This window comes from Anopheles gambiae, chromosome 3 (genome assembly GCF_943734735.2).
Source record: "Anopheles gambiae chromosome 3, idAnoGambNW_F1_1, whole genome shotgun sequence".
In the NCBI taxonomy this organism is placed as follows: Eukaryota; Metazoa; Arthropoda; class Insecta; order Diptera; family Culicidae; genus Anopheles; species Anopheles gambiae.
This window is the reverse complement of record NC_064602.1, coordinates 60,105,854-60,125,337: the sequence shown is the minus strand read 5'-3', so window position 1 is coordinate 60,125,337 and position 19,484 is coordinate 60,105,854. Positions and strand designations below refer to the sequence as shown.

The following is a 19,484-nucleotide window of genomic DNA, read 5'->3' as shown; positions in this document are numbered from 1 at the left end:
ATGAAATCTCTCAACACGTTGTTTATAAACCTTTGAAATTCGGCCGGCGCGTTTTTCAGCCCGAATGGCATACGTAGGTACACTGGTGGACATTAAAATAGGAAAAAAAAATTTGTGTGTTTTTTAGCATACACTAGGTGTGTCATCGCCAACAGTTCGAGGCGTACTGAATTTGTAATAGCCGAATTTTGCCTTTTATACTCTCATTTTTGGTGCGCTACTTATCTGAGTTTTGAGTGCCGGCAGCGTTTTGCGGCAGTATAAAAGGAGAGCCAAACCGTGTTGTGCTTCATTCTTCCATCATTGGTCAAGGTGAAAGGTTGCTGTTTAAAAATTCCACAAAATCATCATGGGTCGCGGAAAGCACTGCACACCAGAGGAGCGAAAACACATTCAGGGTTTGTATCGTGAGAACGTGCCAATCAAGACAATCTGCAAGGCGTTCGGCCGTTTGCGGACGTTTGTGGACAACGCCGTAGCGAGGCTACGGGTAAATCGACAGGTCGTCCGCGAAAAACAACGGCCGACGTTGACGCGCGGATTGTTGAGATGATCAGGGCGGATCCTTTCAAAACTTGCACTCGTATCAAGCAGGAGCTTGGTTTGCAAGTTTCGGCGAAAACGGTGTCTCGCCGTTTACACGCCGCTGGGTTCTGTGCCCGGAGACCACGGAAGATTCGGAATCTGCAGCCGCACCACGTAGAAGCGCGCATTCGGTTTGCCGAAGAACATTTAGCTGCATCCATCTTTTGGTGGAGCAAAATCATTTTTTCGGATGAGTCCAGAATCAATCTGGATGGTTCGGACGGCATTAAATACGTCTGGCGCTTTCCTAATCAGGCGTATCATCCGAAAAATACGATAAAAACCCTTAGTCACGGAGGCGGCCACGTAATGGTGTGGGGTTGCTTCTCCTGGCACGGCACGGGTCCTTTGTTCCGTATCAACGGGACACTGAACTCGGAAGGGTATAGAAAAATACTTAGTCGTAAGATGTTGCCATACGCCCGACAACAATTCGGAGACGAAGAGCATTACATCTTTCAGCATGATAACGACTCTAAGCACACATCGCGAACAGTTAAATGTTATTTGGCAAACCAGGATGTGCAAGTTCTACCGTGGCCTGCGTTGAGTCCTGACCTCAACCCGATTGAAAATCTGTGGTCAACTCTCAAGCGTCAGCTTAAGAACCAGCCTGCACGTTCAGCCGATGATCTATGGACACGCTGCAAGTTTATGTGGGAACGCATAGACAGAAGCGAATGCCGTAATCTCATCGGCGATATGGCCAAACGCTGTCAGGAAGTGATAGCGAATAACGGTCACCAGATTGACCGTTAGAATGTGTTTTCGCTCAGTGGAACACCGCAACACCTCCTCCCAACAACCACTTAAACAGTCCTTTTCAGGGCTACCAAATATTTCTGACAAGAACTATGTCTTTCGGTCACAGAAAAAAGTTCCTATTTTTATGTCCACCAGTGTATTCGTATTGCCCGTCAGGCGTGACAAAAGCTGTATACTTGATCGAATTTTCATCCATTTTAACCTGATGAAAACCACTTTTCAAATCAAGTAACGTAAAATAATTCTTGTTCCCTAAATGCTCGAGGCACGTTTCGATCAGTGGCAAAGGATAGTTATCACGGATTGTGATTTTGTTTAAAGGCCTGTAGTCTACACACTTTTGGATTTCTCCGTTCTTTTTTCTCACCAGCACAAGGGGCGAGGCGTAGGGTGAATTACTAGGGCGGATTATATTCTTTTCGAGTAAATTTTTAACAATCTCTCTCACTTGGTTCCGTTCGGCGTAAGACAACCGTCTCGGTTTGGAAAATATTGGAGTATCGTGCATTAAGCTAATTTTCATACCATACTCCGGTGGAATAATTTTCTCTAAAGGAAACTTGCAGTAACATTCTTCAACAGTTCTAGCTACTAACGAGATTTGTTCATCAAGGAGATCTTTACCTATGTCAAATAAAGTGTCATTATCAGACGAAGTATCAATAGCGCACAATTGTAAGAATGTATTGATTGAGGAGAGGTCCTCATCTTGAGGAGAGGTCAATAATTTAGTCGACAATTTTTTACCTACTTGTACATCGCCTCCTAGCTCTTTTAGAATGCCTAGATCGCGAAGTTTCTCTACCACGTGTGTTTTCAGGGGTGGTATTATGGAACTCAATTTATGGTTTAATAATGTGCTTTTATCATAAATTTGATGTTGCAATATAGCTAGAGTAATTTTAAATTTTGGCATAACATCTCTACCTACAATAATGGGCCATAACATACAGTTTTTAGGCAAAATAATAAATTCATGTTTTATTTCATTTTTCCGATACTTCATTCGGCAATTAATTCGTCCCAGTGACAGTAACGCACTATTTCCTAAACCGCAGTATCCCGAATTTTCCGGTTTTTGTAAGAGGCTTATGGGCACCAAATTTTCATGTATAAAGCTTCTGGGGCTCCCTGAATCGAAAAGAGAAAACACACGTGGAAGAAAACTATTCGGCCCACTTAATTCTACAAACGTCACACATACCTTCTGCATGGCTGGAATTTGTTGTAAATAACCCGTTTCCATATCCATTGAATGCACCGCACCGGCTGGTACGTTGTTACGGTTCGGACATTCGCGATGTGAATGTCCCGTCTTCGAACACCGGAAACACGATCCATGAGGACGTTGGGGTCGTTGGCATTGGCTTTGATAATGCCCTTGTTGCAGACAATTGTAGCACTTCACGTGCTCGATGTTCATGGGTACGTCGCGAGTAGATCGTCTGTCCTTGGGTGCAGATGTTGACGGCTGGTGACGTGTCCGCATCTCTTCATATCTTTTCGGCAAGGGTAGGAGATCATCCATCTGACGAGCAGCATAACGCATAGCGGCGGTGTTGACCAGATCATTTATACCTTCGATTATGATGTCAACAAGCTCACCCTCGGGAATTTTCGCTTTCCTGGCAATATTCTTCATGTCAATGAAGTATGTTATGGTCGATTCGGAGGCAGAAAGGCGGCGACTGCGTAGCTCGTGATAAACACTTTCAACGGAATATGTTTGTTGAAATGTTTCGATGAGTGTTTGCTTCAGAGCATTATATTCTAATAAACCTGAAGCTCGAGCTAATACTTGAGCTGTCCCGGAAAGCAGTCGAAGCGTTATCACCAGTTTTTGCTTTAAGTCGATGCTGAACAATTGAAAGACTCTTTCTAATTCCTCGAACCACATAGAGATGTCAACGCCATTTTGTCCGCTAAACGACGGAACCAAGCTTTCAATCGTCGTAAGGTTGGGAATGTTTTTCTCAGCATTACTCTGCAGCTTCATCTCCGAAACTTCCTTCTGCAAGGTCAGCAGTTTCTTCTCCAACTCCAGCTGATCAATTTTCTTCTGAACGGCACAGCTATTACCGGAACATTCTTCAGCAGTGTCCAACAGTGTGCTTTCCATTTTGTTTTTGCTTGCACCGGCATCACGGTGTCATACAGACTCCGGATTTGGTTAATTGTAGCGTTGGCAGGACAATCTACGCCAGCATCCGATAAAACACACACCATTTGGTCCTTTGTAGGCATTTTCGTGAGTAAATCCCACTTCTGAGGTTGTAAATGTAGCTAAATCTCACTTCACACTTGGGGTCACACAGAAAACACGTTTGGCTTTTTCGGTTTTCAAGTGGCAATTGAGCCGGTTTATTTCTACGATTTGACATAACAACTGTCACCGGGTTGCATCACTTCGCTTCACTCTCAGCTGTCAGAGGTTGACGTTTGGGCACGAAATTTATAAATTTCTACAATATATGTAATTGGAATTTACTATTTAATCATTCTTCTATTTTACATCATCTACTGTACTATTTCTTATCAGCATGGCCGGTAAACAACTAACAACATGACCATGGTGGGTTCAAGTCTTATTTGGACCATCCTCCCTTAGCAAGGGCTAACTGACTAAATAACAGCAAGGGCCTACTGCGTGTTACTGTATAAGTCTCGATTGTCATGTCCCCGTAGGACGTTAGGTAAAGTAGAAGAAGAATCAATTATTACATATATTATGTTTTTATTATCTGTATTTTGCATGGTACATTTTCAAAAGCCAAAAAATAAAGCATGGTCGATTTTGGAGCAAGTTCTACTCAGATATATTATTTCAATCAATTATTGTTTTAACCGATTTAGTTTATTATTTATAAAGTTCTTAATTCATACAAATTTAAACTTATAACTAATAAACTCAACGAAAAACAAATGGTTATGAATTCTGAAACAACTAATGCTTACATGAACTAAATATAAAATAATATTACAACTTATACATACTTGTAAAACATTATTATATTGGTAACAAGAAAATTCATTTATTCAATAAATGAAATGAAAGATTATAAATGCAAGTCTGAGAAATTATTCGTAGTTGTGTTGAATAAACAGAATTTCTTTAAGCTTTTTTGAAGTTAGTCTGTTCCTTCGTTCAGTCGAAATCTGTCCAGCTTTAGAAAAAATCCGTTCGCAAGGAACAGATGTTGCCGGAACGCTTAAATATTTTTTTACTAATTCAAAAAGGTTTGGATAAATATTTTTTCGTTGTTGCCACCATTTAAGGGGGTTTTCCTTAACTCCTAAAGTTTTTTCGCTAAAAAAAGAATCTAGCTCTGAAGCTGCATGCGACCGATTAGTCATTCTTTCTCCGTTTGTGCCGTATTGTTTTAGGCAATCCCAAATTTCGTCGTCGCTATTGTCATTAATATTTTCATTTTCGTTGTTATTTGTGCCGCTTTCAGAATTGATAATTTTGTTAATATTTTTTTCATACGTTGTTTCATAAATCGCTTCTTTCCCTAAAACCCCGTTTTTTTTAATCGAGGGTCTAACATTATTGAAAAAGAGACCAATTCAGAATTTAATAGATCAGAAAACCTTGAGTCGAGCTCCGCTTCGAGCTCATCTAACATTATAGAGATTTCATCGCTAAATGTATCGCTGCTTCTTTTAGAAATAATTTGATATTTTAGTGAACGTATCAAAACTCCCATTTTAGAAAGGCTCACACTTTTTTCTCCCATAATTTCAGTAGTTACCCTGTCAAACATCCGTAAAATTGTAACAGCCTGTTCCATTATCACCCATTCTCTTTCTTGTAGTATATAATTAAATCCTTCAGCGGCCAAACACGATACCACAGGGATTTTATTTTTAATTACACGATCCATCATTTCGTAAGTGGAATTCCATCTTGTTGGGCATTCTTGTGTTAGCTTTAAAGGAGGATATTTCATGTTTATTTGCATTTCTAACAGTTTCTTTGAAGATTTATTGCTTTTTCTAAAATGTAGAACTATGGATTTGACTTCTTCTATTATTTCTTTTAGAGATGCTTGCAAAGCGTGTCGGACAACAAGATTAAGAGAATGGGCACTACATGGAAGGTGTTGAAAATTTAGACGGTGTGCAGCTGCTTTCATATTTGCTGCATTATCTGTTACCACTACAAAAACTTTTTGGTGTACATTGAAGCTTTGTAGTATCTCTTTTATCCATATTTCAATATTCGCAGCTGTATGACTTAATGAAAATTATGAACATTCAAGCAAGAATGAAACGATTTGAGAATCATTGTCGATGAAATGAGCAGTCATTGCACCAAAGCTGTCGTGATTGATGTTAGTCCAGGCATCAACAGTGATGGAAATATGTGACGCTGAATCTAGCTTCAATTTTACGGCTTCAAGTGCTTCACCGTACAATCGAGAAAGAGCAGCATTTGAAAGGGTTTTGCGACTTGGCAGGTCGTAGTTAGGGCAAGCATTTTTCATGAATTTTATAAAATACTTATCTTCTACGATTGAAAAAGGATAGTACTCCTTACATATCATTAGAAGCAAAGAATGATCGAGATCTTGCTTTTTAGATGCTGTAATTGGCTTAGTGGAACAGTAAAATGCTGAAATTGGGCGTGTGTTACTGACGGACTGATTTGATTCCATTGCTTCCACTGACGGTATGGTTCGGCTTACGGGGACCGTAGGATGTTTACGTTCTAAGTGACGCTTTAGGTTTGATGTTGATCCTTTGTTGAATGCCATTAAACTTTTACAGTAGTTGCATTTCGCTCCTTCAGAATCTTTGGTAAAATGTTGCCAGATGTCGCTATTTACTGCAGCCATTTTCATAGATCTGTAAAAACATTGTGCAATTATTAGACTACATTTAATAGGTTTTAAATAAGAGAATAACATTGCTTAGAGTTTGTTAAATGTGTTTGAATTGTCTTTGGATTTTCAATAGTCAATTATTTCCATCTTTTCATTAGTTTTACTCCATCGAAACTAGTGGTGGGAGCTCGGAATCGGACCTACCCGATTTCGATTCCGTGTACGGAATTGATTCCAGAGCCGATTCCGGAGCCAATATCGGAGTCGATTCCAGAACCGATTCCGATTCCGGAGTCGATTTCAGTGTCGATTCTGGTGCCGATGCCAATTCCGGAGTCGATTTCAATGTCGATTCCGGTACCGATTCCTATTCCGGAACTGATTCCGACTCCGAATCCGATTCCTAAATTAATTCCAGAACCGATTCCAGTTCCGATATCGATTCCGGAACCGATTTCAATTCCAGAACTGAATCCAATTCCTGAACCGAGTCCAATTCCGGAATCGATTCCAATTCAGGAACAGATTCGAATTCCAGAACAGATTCCAATTCCAGAACCGATTCAAATTCCGGAACCAATTCAGATTCCGATTCCGATTCCGGAACCGATTACGGAACCAATTGCGGAATAGATTACGATTCTGGAGCCGCTTCCGCAATTAATTCCGAAAGCTGATTCCGAACCTACTATCCGGAAGCGATTCCAAAAAACTGTCAAAACCTGTCAATGCAGACTTCGAACATTTAATATGCTTAGTATTTATGTTCAGTTATGATTTTTCATAAGTAGCAGTTATAACAAAAATAAAGTTTTCAATGTGTATGAACATACCAATACAAATGGGAAAAAAACGAGAAGAAAAAAAACTATGAGGTGGCAGCCAGCACACCGGACAAAACCAAACAAACCGTAACGACAAACCGTGCGGCCTGCTCTTGGTCTTATCAGTGGCGGATCAAGGGTATCGGGGGCCCTAGGCGGAACGACGAGTTGAGGCCCTCTGTAAATGATAAATGTTGTTGGGGGGGGGGGGGGGGGGGTTAGCGGCACTAAACTTGCTGTTGGGAGATTGAACAGTAAACATGAAATGCCGTCGGGGCCCCTTCGATTAACTCTCGGGGCCCCTTTAGTCGCAAACTCTAAAATTTTTGCTGACGGGGGGGGGGGGGTGCAAATGGTTGGCCAGCCTCGGGGCCCCATCGGCCATCCTTTCGGGGCCCTTGTCGCTAGTACTCTGTCCATACGGCATACTATAGAATGGCGATCTACGGGGCCCCTAAATCGGCGGGGCCCCAGGCGACCGCCTAGTCCGCCTACCGTTAGATCCGCCGCTGGGTCTTATGCTAGAAAAACAACAAACATTGCTCACAAATGTACTGCTACATGAGTAGCAGCAATGCGTAGTTAAAAGAAAAGCTTTCGAAGAATTATTACGGTTGTCAAAACTATCAATTCACACCGCATTGATGCACAGAGTAGAGTTGAAATTAAGTTAAAAAAAAAAAAAATTTTTGTTACATGAATGATAGGTTCAAAATCAACTGTTAACGTTCTAGAAGCCGCTGGAGGACATTTGATGAACATATTGTTATCGTGGTTTGTGGTGTGCAGCGGCACGTGGGTGCTCAAAATTTCAAATCAAATTAAAAAATCAAATCAAAAAATCAAATCAAAAAATCAAATCAAAATTTCAAATCAAATTAAAGTTTCATATGCCAATTATTTCGTTAGAAATCAAACAAGTACACATTAACACTCGAGTGTAAAGAAAGCAATAGAATCTTTCACACGTTCAGCCTGACACTGATTTTCGTCAAATTTCCATTTCAGCGACATAACCAACGCAAGCAAATTCAACTCTTCTGTGTCCATCAATACCATTGTGTGTGCGAAGAGATTTTTGTCAACAGCAATATTTCCAAGTACACGATTCTTTTACCGGCGCACCGCTGCTATTCATGTGGTTAGAGTAAAGTTGTTCGCAAGGCAGTCTGCCTGTTCCAATCTTGTATTGTAGAAAGTAGAAAACAATACTTCCAGAAAGTATTGTATTAACACGACGTTGTTGTTTTTTTGCCAACAGTTCACCGTAACCAGTGAACGAACATGTTTTAACTAGCTGATTTCAAAGAAACCGCACCGTCATTTCTACAACCGCCAACCACGCATTTTATTTTGAAGCGTATATAAAGCGAATATTTTGTAATGGTCATCTGATTTGAATAATAACAATCCATTGATTTAGTTTAACAAATTTGTTTAACTAATTTAACCGGAGCCGGCTAACTTGTACAGGGTTTTAAGAGTTTTTAGTTATTTCCTTAAAAAATTAGGTTACTTCTCAGAAATTTTTTATGTGTTCCCACAATGTATTGGTTGATATCCAGAAATTTTTGGAAATCTATGGGAAACGGTGAATAAATCGTAAGACGAGCTAAAAAACAATCCCAAAATCAACCAATAAATCGTGGGATACCCTGTAAGTCGATGTAAAATCATTTTCTATTTTTGCGTACTCCATATTGTTTCGAACAAGGAAAATATAATTTATCTATACACAATTTACATAAGGTATGCGGTAGTATAGTAACATAAAATATTCTGGTCGTAGACAACACAGTTAACACGTTCAGCCCGGCGCTTATTTTCACCAACTTTTTCATCAACCGCAATAATTCTTAGAACACCATTGTTTCGCCCATTTTTATTGCCCACTGCTGCTATTCATGCGAGAACAGTACAGTTCGCTATGTTGTATGTTTCCCTAGCAAAAGACCACCGACATACGGGAAAGTTCACTAGCAGGTCCTGGGGCCTGCCACCGGGCTGAACGTGTTAACCAACAATCTATGTATTCATATCCACACAACAAAGCAGAGGCGCGCATTATATCAACTTTTGTATTGAAACACCATGAAACATGAATTTCCATGCACTCATACACATACTAATTCTCACTTATAATCACTTTACAATATATCGCGTTAATGTCTTAAAATTAAACTTACCTCTTTTCGTTCCTTGTTCGCACCATCACAGATGATAAAAAACGCACGTAATGAATTATTTCGGTGGGAGTAGAAATGAAAATATGTCAGGAATTAACTACGAAGAGACAAATCTTGATGTGTCCGAGTGTTTCATGTGAAGTCAAATTGAAAAAGAACCGCCAATCTTATTTTCTCTTGATATCGCCCAATGACAATGGGACACCTTGAAGTTTGGCCAAAAAGAGTAAAAATCGGATTGGGGATCGGATTGGGGATCGGATTGGGGATCGGATTGGGGATCGGATTGGGGATCGGATTGGGGATCGGATGGGATACATTCTTATCTTCTTGGTGAGAAGCAGTTCAGTAATGAGAAAATGCAGGCATAATGAGAAGGAAAACGTGAAGTAAAGTTATGATCAATCGCACGCTTGGAAAAGTAGCAGTGATCGCCCTTGTGGGATTCGGGCGTTTTTTGAAAATGTTAAGATTTTGACAGCTGCAGTGCATGATGTCAGTTTGAAAACGAATACGTCTGCATGCACGCACGACCAATTATCGCTACTTAGTCCGCACTTGAGAACGAACTATTGAATAACGTTTTAAAGTGATTTTTTATATGATTGATTTGATTTTATATTGCGTATATTTTCACGATTTATAGATAAACGCAATTTTGTAAAAAAAAATCATTTTAAAGACATTTCCTTATTTTGACTGAAAACTTTCACGAAATGTATTAATATTTTTGAATAAGCGAGCTGTGTGAAGTTTTCGCAATAAGTCAAAGTGGATATAAAGGTAAGCTTATAGCTTTGGAACGAAAGTTTGATAGGTGTGGGTGTGATTGTGTTACGCATCTTTTCACACACACTGCAACACAAAACCCGCGACGACCATCGTAATTCACACAGGTCTTCTTCTGTTTGGCGTAATACGGACGTCACACGAGGCGTAAACTCAAAAAGTGTACTCTTGATTTGTATGGAAGAGCGTAAACTTCCTGTCAAAAGATTATAGGATTGTATGGATGAAATTTAATTCGCACCAAAGTTTACGCTTCGTGTGTGTCTGTGTAACGTCCTACGTGGACATGCCGCCCTAAACAGGCTTTTGAGACCTATTCAGTACCACGCAGTCGGATGGTCAGACTATCCTTCGAGAGTCCATGTTGGGCTTAAACCCTCTACGGGGCTGTTGTGAAGTCGTGCGAATTGACGACTTAGCCATGGGACCGCCCCCTAGAAAATAATGGTGGTAAATCAAAATGCCTAATTGTCTTTATAGTACAGGGTTTTCGAATATTATACAGACATGTTCAGCGAGTTATAGTTTTGTTCAGGCATATAATAGACTCTTTCAGCGAGATACAGAATTGCTCGGAAGTAGGCATTTAATAATTTAATAATTAAGAAATAATTCCATGATATGCAAAATTGAAAAAGGTTTAAAATGTACTAGCATAATTCTTTGATTGCATTGAATAAAATTTATACAATAAATAAAGTTATTTTCAGAAGGAAAAGTAAATTACGAGAAGGATTTGTTATATAAAAACAGTTATACATAGGAATAGACATAACGCATTTGAGATTATATGACACAAAAACTGTTAAGGCCGGGCTACATTGATCGTACTCTCTGGTGTAATTTTGATTTTCACTAGCGCATCTGGCGGCGGCTGACCGAAGCATTTTGCCAAACAATTTGGGACTGCTCCAGAAAATACGTTATTTTTCTATGTTTTTTACTAAAAACGGAGGAGAAAAGTTTTGTAAAACGTAGATACACATGTTTTGCACGCATTGCATCCATTTTTGCAATGGAAAACGATGGAAAAACTACTTAATTTTGAGATCCGGCATGACCATTCCCTGGATGACCAAAAATAGCTTCCACCAGTCGCCGCCAGATGCGCTAGTGAAAATCAAAATTACGCTTGCGAGTACGATCAATTTAGCCCGGCCTTTATATAAAAAAATAATTATAACTTCACTTAATTCTCGGCTCTTTTGTTGAAACTCACTTGTTTGAAACTCACTGCGTTGTTTGCCTAGAAGACGTTCGCTACAATTTTTGTTTGACTATCGTAGATGAATGTAACTATTTGCGAAAATCTTCGTATTGGATGTGATGTGTTCATTTTTCAAAATATACTAGTTTCCTATATTATCCTATCTGCTCGTAATCGACTGAACAACTGTAGTTGGCAGGCTTATGTAAATCTCTATTTTGCTTCACTATAATTGTCGTGATTTGCTGTATTTGCAGTCGTGTAGCAGGAAGCCGGACATATGTTTAGATCATATGTTATCCAATCCAACTACTGTTTTGACCTTTTCATGATCTACCTTTTCATGATAACGCATTGAAAGTGTACAAAGGAAAATGACTCGTTTCGCGATTAAAAAGCTTAGATGACCAAATGGTGACACGCTACCCTATAGGACAAGATGGTTATTGTTAGGTGAAGAATCAATCTTGAAGAAACAATGAAGAAAAACAATCTTTATGGCCAAACTGATAAAAGGAGAAATTGACGCACCTCGCTTATTAAGCAAAGTGAACATACACGTTCCTCGCTGTAGTCCTCGTTCATCGTCCCTTTTGTATGTAGATAGGCATAACACTAATTATGCGGCAAATGAACCGATATCAGCAATGGCACGCAGTATAAATTCATTCCATGCAGGAGTTGATTTTCACACATCTATGTCCACTATTAGTGAAGGTCTGCGCTACATTAATCTATAATAACTTACGATATCTTGTGGGGCCATCATTGGCGGACAAGAATTATAAAATAAATAAATACCCAAGTAGCCTTAAGAAACTCTATTTGATTATTAACAGTTTTTTAAAGCCTTAAAAAATCAAATAGTGTTTCTTAAGAGAATATGACACTTGCCAGCGTTACATCATAACGACGTATACCGTTACAATCGTTTTTTTTCTATTCGGGTTAATACAGTGGAACGTCGATTATCCGGGCAGCTCGGGACGGATAATGGTCCAAGAAATGTCAAATTCATATAAAAATTTAATAATCCCCTAGTTTTATGATAAATTCACCTTGTATCCATCGAAAAATCGTTAGTAGAATATTATTTTAATTATTGACTATAGGTTTAACAACTTTTCATGAACAAAAATAAATTTCAAATACACCACTAGACACTACAGAGCTGCACAAAAAACTGGTTGCCCACTTGACTATCGCTGCAAATGTTCGCCGTACGTTTGAACAGCTGTCACATTTATGCGCACGGTTAAGCCGCCCGCCGGTTAATCCGCCCCCGGATAATCCACGTTCTACTGTATAACACACAGTGTTTTTCAAATTTTATCTACACCATTTCCAATTTATTCAATATTCGGAAAATCATTTTTCATTCTTATTTATGTAATAATGCGTATTTATTTTTATACCATACTATTTTTTTATTAACTGTTTGAAAACTATGTGTTTTCTTTTATTCCTCTCTTTGAATCTGCGGTGATAATAAAAAAAGAATTTAAAAATAAAAAAAATATATTTCTGTAATATCCTGGAGATATGACCCCTGATAAGACCATAGTGCCCAATATGCCGGATCAGAATATGACCATCACCGTGACAACTGTGCGATAATCTGAATGTCAAAATAAAGATCATTCGTTTACGGATCGTTGTACTGACAACACCTTCAGCCTTCTGTTTATTCTTCTACTTTGCGATTTTGTGCCTTTGTTCTAACTTGAACGTTTAATTCAAATTGGTAAAATTCGAGGTTTTACATCTCAGAAGTGGGATACGTCTTATCGCCTGCACCTGCTTTTCTGTCCAATCCAGCACGGCACAAGATTGTGTATCAAAGAGTTTGTGTGTTTGTGTGTGAGACGACGCTACCATCTGCCATTGCGATGCGCAAAAACGAGAAGCTTCTGTGTGTGCTTGCCGGTATAGGCAGCAAATTCGATGATTAGGCACGATTTGCCTCATGGGTAGATGGCCAGATTCACCACCCGCAACGATCTCGATCCCTGCAACCGCATAGACACCAGCCATCCAGCATTTGCATTTTGTGTGGCCGCCATCTTGTTCATGTTGCGCGACAATGACGACGCCGCCATTTAGTATGAATACGGCCGCTGGCTATTCTTTCATCATCGCTCATACTTGGAATACTGGAAAAGCTTCGCGCATCACTTCTGTTATTGCATGTGCACCGCATGCCGTGTTGTCATCGCCTCCGATTCATCGTGTGTATTGCCTTCCGCCACTTTATGGATTGACCCCGCTACCACCCTCTACCGCCGCGTCATGTTCGAGTGCTGTGGCATCGGTTGTAGCCTACTGAACTGTTGAACAACAATCATCGTGGTGTCGTTCAGTATTCAGGTTCATCCTGATCGACATTGTCCTTATGCTTGGCTGTAACTTCTGTAAACGTCAGCAAGACTTCTGGAGGAGATGCCGATCAGCGGCAGCAGTACTTACACCCGCTATGAGATTGATTCAACCGCACGCATCACATGACGACATCATTCAGGATCAGTTCTTTTCGATATCAGCATCGTCCTCATGCTTGGCTGTAACTTCCGTAAACTTCAGCAAGACTTCCGGAGGAGATGTTGGTCAGAAAAGCAGCTGTGATTGAAATTGACACCCACCTTGAAGTTGACCCAACTTTACGCATCATATGACGACATCAATCCGGATCAACACCTTTCGATATCATCATCGTCCTTATGCTTGGCTGTAACTTCCGTAACCTTCAGCAAGACTTCCGGAGGAGATGTTGGTCAGAAAAGCAGTTGTGATTGAAAGTATGTGAGTTATTCTCATGCCAGCTCTGTTCAATAAGTATTGAAGATTTCTACAGCAAAGCCGCTCAAATTGAGGTCAATTTGTTTGTCAGAATAGCCGAGCTGTAATATCCTGGAGATTTGACCCCTGATAAGACCATAGTGCCCAATATGCCGGATCAGAATATGACCATCACCGTGACAACTGTGCGATAATCTGAATGTCAAAATAAAGATCATTCGTTTACGGATCGTTGTACTGACAACACCTTCAGCCTTCTGTTTATTCTTCTACTTTGCGATTTTGTGCTTTGTTATAACTTGAACGTTTAATTCAAATTGGTAAAATTCGAGGTTTTACATTTCATATTTTCAAATGATAGATGTGAAGAGTTTGATGAAGGGTATGCAATATTTGCAAATGAGAAAAATTTTCATAAAAATATATATTTTCTTGGGCAAAATAATATGCTCTTGATGACGATAATTTTTGAGACATACTGTACATGGTCACGTACATGGCGCCTCCATTTCTTATGTCAAAAAGTTCGTCAAGCTTCGTGTGTGTAGCTTGTGTGTAGATGGCAACAAAACCAAGCGTCTGCGACAATTTCTATCAGCTATTGTTTAATTTGTGTGTCATCATGATTTTATAACAGGTCAGTTTATCGATATTACCATTATCTTCACATGAGCTACATAAGTTTTATATTCCGCAGCATATTTGATTTGGATAGCGTTTGGACATCATGTTTTTCGTCCAAGGCTGCAGCTGACCTCCATGCTGATATAATGGAAGAAACCCATGGAATGGAAGAAACTTATGTGATACAGTGACAATATGCAGCGACAAAACGATGAAATGTCGAATAAAAGTATTTGTGGTGAATTTATGCATTTATTCAATGCAATTTAAAAACCTTTTGTTGCTACTTAACGAAGATCTAGAAAATGCATATAGAATGAGAAAGAGCAATACAGCCATCTCTGTCGATTTGTTCGTTGAGTTTGATATTTTTCGTTAAAAATACCGGCAAAATTTTAATTTTTAACGAAGCATTGACGAAGCCAGGAAAGCGTTACGCAGTGTTTTAAGCCCTGAAATTACTGCTGTATGGAAAACTAAAAGTAATACTTTTAGGCATACTTTTAACGGTTTCTTAACAGGATTGTGCTACTTGGGTAAATACCTATTGTTGTGTGCAGACAGCTGCCTTACAGGGTTTACCTAGCCAATCCGGCATCGTCAAAGCGTTATCGGTCGTCGTTAATACTTTTTCGGGCGACGTAAACCCTCAATTGGGCACTGTCATTTCTATTCGGGCCTTGTGAAGTATGAATCGGGCATAGTACAGAATGAAAGCGTCCTACTCTTGAAGGTGTCAAATCGGTCGCTCCGGTGTGTTTGATCCATGAAGCAGTTTAAAAATACGTATTTTGCATGTTGTTTAACTTATTATGTGTTATTTTAAAATGTTTACCTAATTAAAACACCAAAAATATTATATTAAATATTAAAACCAAATTGCATTGTATGGCGTTGAATTAAAAATTAAAAAAAAGGATTTTGAATAATTTTTTATGTAAATAAACTTAAAAATAGTGAATTTTATTACATATCAGTTAAACTACTCGCAAAAAAGTATTGTTTTGCAGCTAGAAAGCAACAAAATATAAAGTAGGCCCAATTCATTCTGTACTATGCCCGATTCATACTTCACAAGGCCCGAATAGAAATGACAGTGCCCAATTGAGGGTTTACGTCGCCCGAAAAAGTATTAACGGCGACCGATAACGTTTTGACGACGCCCGATTGGCTAGGTAAACCCTGTAATATGTTTGGTGATTTAATTAGGTAAACATTTTAAAATAATACATAATAAGTTAAACAACATCCAAAATACGTATTTTTAAACAACTTGATGGACCAAACACACCGGAGCGACCGATTAGAGTAGGACGCTTTCATTCTGTACTATGCCCGATTCATACTTCACAAGGCTCGAATAGAAATGACAGTGCCCAATTGAGGGTTGACGTTGCCCGAAAAAGTATTTACGGCGACCGATAACGCTTTGACGATGCCGGATTGGCTAGGTAAACCCTGTATTCTGAGGGCTCACCGTTGACAGCAGGGCTGTCAGCGAATGATACCTGGAGTAAGGATCGTGACCGGACAGAGATCTGTCGTCCTATTCCCATATCCCCAGTGTTAATGTGTGTATCCTCTTTTAAATTAATTTGCTGTGAATTGTAATAGCATACCAAAGAGCAGCAATTAAATAAATGGTTTGTTTGCACTGTACGTATACACGTCTCATGTTTTAAATTTATGCGGACCCAATTTTTAATTTTTTAGATTATTCTATAAGTCGCTGAAAACCAAGCTCACTTCACTAAGTGGGTACAGGCAGGCCTTGACCGACAGCGGTTGTTGTGCCAAAGAAGAAGAAAAGATTATTCTAACTTGCACAAGTCTTTTAAAGTTGTAGGTACTGCAATAGCGATAATTTGATCGAGTATGCGAATGTCTTCTGTTCATAATTGATTTGTTTTTAGTCATTTTTTCTCATCAAATCAATCAATCATCAATAAGGATTACCTGAAAGGACTAAAGGGCTAAAAATAAAACTTGTAAATCTTTCTACAACTATTTTTCTTTAACACTTCCATTGTTTTGGATGGATGGATAATTTGTAGTACTTACCTTGGACAGATGTTGCACTACACTGCCCCACGCCCTTTTCCTTAAGCCTGTCTTTTTTCTTACAATCGGAATGACACGAATAAATCTTGCTAACATTTGCACACTGGTAAAAAAATACCAATTGAAAACTTAAACCCATGCAGTGTTTTGCCCGAGTCTCGCTCAGGGTAGCAGATCGCTTTTGTAGTGATTTACCCGAGTGAGACTCGGGTTGATTTGTTTCTCCGTTGTTAGCGTTCTTCGTCGCGCTTAGCTGTGAAACAGCTGTGTGATGACTCACGAGCGCTTCCGATATTTTTTGATGTTATTGTCTGCACTGAAACTGAAATTCTAAGACACAATTTTATTCACGACATGATAACTGCAGACGTGATGCGATAAATTTATTAAAATCGCAACGCTGCTAAAAGCATACAACACACAAACCTCGAAAACACCAATACTTGAACTATTTATTGTCACTACAAGTAATACAAGTTTCAAGCATGTATCAATAGAAAAGAGGAAAAAATCGACATGAACATTTTTTTTACATATATTAAGCGGGAACCTTCAAAATCTGAAATAAAAACTGGTGACAATTTTTTATCCATTTTTTGCAAAATCACGAGACTATCAAAGGGTTAATTGCCTCAAAACGGTAGATTTAACACAAAACTGCTTAAGTTTTGACTTCAACACAACACCATTTTTACGAACCTTTTTCGCCGTTTCATGTGTCATTATATATCACACACACACACGGTACCCAGTCACTCAACCCTGTAATCACGGTACCCATCTTTTTCATCATACGGCAGATAGTTCAACTCACAAGAGCAAGAACGGGAGCCGATCCAAAATCTGACCTCACTATTATGTATTAAAACAGTTAATTGAATGGGCCAGACGTGCCAGATCGCCTCATGAGTACAATTTTCGGTTACCAGTTAACTCGCCAAACAAACCTTCAAAACTCACGATGGCAATGAGAAAAACAATGCTCTCTCAGTATGGAGAAGGCAGTCCAAGGTAGCGTCTCAGTATGGAAACGTCAAGCTGTCGTCGGGCTCACCATTGTAAAAATTGTCACTTGGGTACAATCTCAATTTCGCTGTTATCTTACGCATGTGCAACGCATTACACACCTTGTTTCGGAGCCGTTGGTTCAGTGCCGGCTCCGGAATGGCCGGTGCGGAGCCGGCTCCGGAAGGGCCGTTGCGGAGCCGGCTCCGGAATGGCCGGTGCGGAGCCGGCTCCGGAATGGCCGGTGCGGAGCCGGCTCCGGAGCCGTTTGTACCGAGCAAGGTCTATTAAGTTATAGCGTGTGCCGATAATCAGATTTAATCAGAATTATGCGCACGGTTAAGCCGTCCGCCGGTTAATCTGGCCCCGGATAATCGACGTTCTACTGTATTTATCTGTCAAACGGATCGGTTTGATATGTTTATCTGTCAAAAAAAAATTATATCTTGAACAAGGTGGAATGTGTAATGAGGTGTAGTTGTAGCGCTTTTGGCGATCCCCCCCCCCCCCCCCATGGGCTCCGATTTTGACAGATGGTTTTCCGCTTGTATATGTATTGATGGATTGTTTACGTTTTGCATGGTCAACATTTGGTGGAGATCAATTTGGGTGAATATTTTAGTTTATTAGAACACAGTCCGTGATTTAAAATGGAAATTTTTCTTCGAGAACTTGAAGCGTTCGCCAAAAGCGGAAAACTAACTGTCAGTTTTCTTCGTCGATTCTTCTTCCACCTAGCTGTCAAAACGGGCTTATAACTTGACCTGATATCTTTACGGTCCTTGATCTTGACCGTAGCAATAGACGATGCGCAATCTCAGATTGCGCATATATTTATCTGTCAAACGAGTCGGTTTGATATACAGTAGAACGTCGATTATCCGGGTAGCTCGGGACCGGACGGTTGCCGGTTAATCGATTTGCACGGATAATGGTCCAAAGAATGTCAAATTCATATAAAAATTATAGAATTGACTAGTTTTATAATTAATTTACTTTGAATCAATCGATTAATCGTTAGTAGAATATTATTTCAATCAATAACTATAGGTTTGACAACTGTTCATGAACAAAAATGAATTTCGAAAACACCTCTAGACACTACAGAGCTGTACAAAAAAACTGGTTGCCCTCTTGGCTATCGCCGGATAATCGACGTTCTACTGTATTTATCCGTCAAAAAAAATTATATATCTCGGACATATAATCTTGAAAATTTATGCGCAATCTTGGCGCAATCTGAAATTGTATGGAAATGACGTTTATAGCTCAGGGTTGGCTACGCGAATTGATATATTTTTTGACAAAACGAATCAATGCACAATCTGAGATTGCGCATGGTTTATTGATACGGTAAAAAACCATATGGCGCGTGCCCACGCAGGTGACAAAATATAAAAAAAATCAGCTTTGTTAAAACTGCTTATCAAATGCAAAAAAGACTTTTTTCGTGGCCGCATCAAAAATCTACACATAAACATCAAAATGCTCAAACATCTGAATGTCATCGATATTTTATTTAAAAAGTACTAAATAGTTACATAAATCAATTAGAAACATGCATTTTAGCACTATTATCATAGCAATGGGTCTCAACTGCGCCGAATAGCTTGTTTGTTTACGCTTTTTCGCGAACGTTTTGGCACTTTTTGTCAACTTTTGTTAACTTTATTTTCTGGCTAGTCCAGGTTACAAAATTTTGGCAAAAGCGCACGTTTTAAAAAAATTGTCAGCATTTTGTTACTCCCATGGCCTTTCGCCTATAAATGTTACGTACGGGTACAATATCTGGTGAGATGTGTATTGATATTAATCA

At 39.4% G+C, this 19,484-nt stretch overlaps 1 long non-coding RNA gene and 1 pseudogene across 1 annotated transcript; one reads left to right on the top strand and one right to left on the bottom strand.

Annotated features, from left to right (window-relative positions):
* Positions 1-4,363: 4,363 nt before the first annotated feature.
* On the bottom strand, positions 4,364-6,676 carry LOC133393465 (E3 SUMO-protein ligase ZBED1-like; annotated as a pseudogene).
* Positions 6,677-12,146: 5,470 nt separating this feature from the next.
* LOC133393670 (uncharacterized) lies at positions 12,147-14,845 on the top strand. The gene is made up of 2 exons (XR_009766318.1): positions 12,147-14,615; positions 14,676-14,845. It is a non-coding gene; the product is annotated as an uncharacterized LOC133393670 (long non-coding RNA).
* The last annotated feature ends 4,639 nt before the right edge of the window (positions 14,846-19,484 follow it).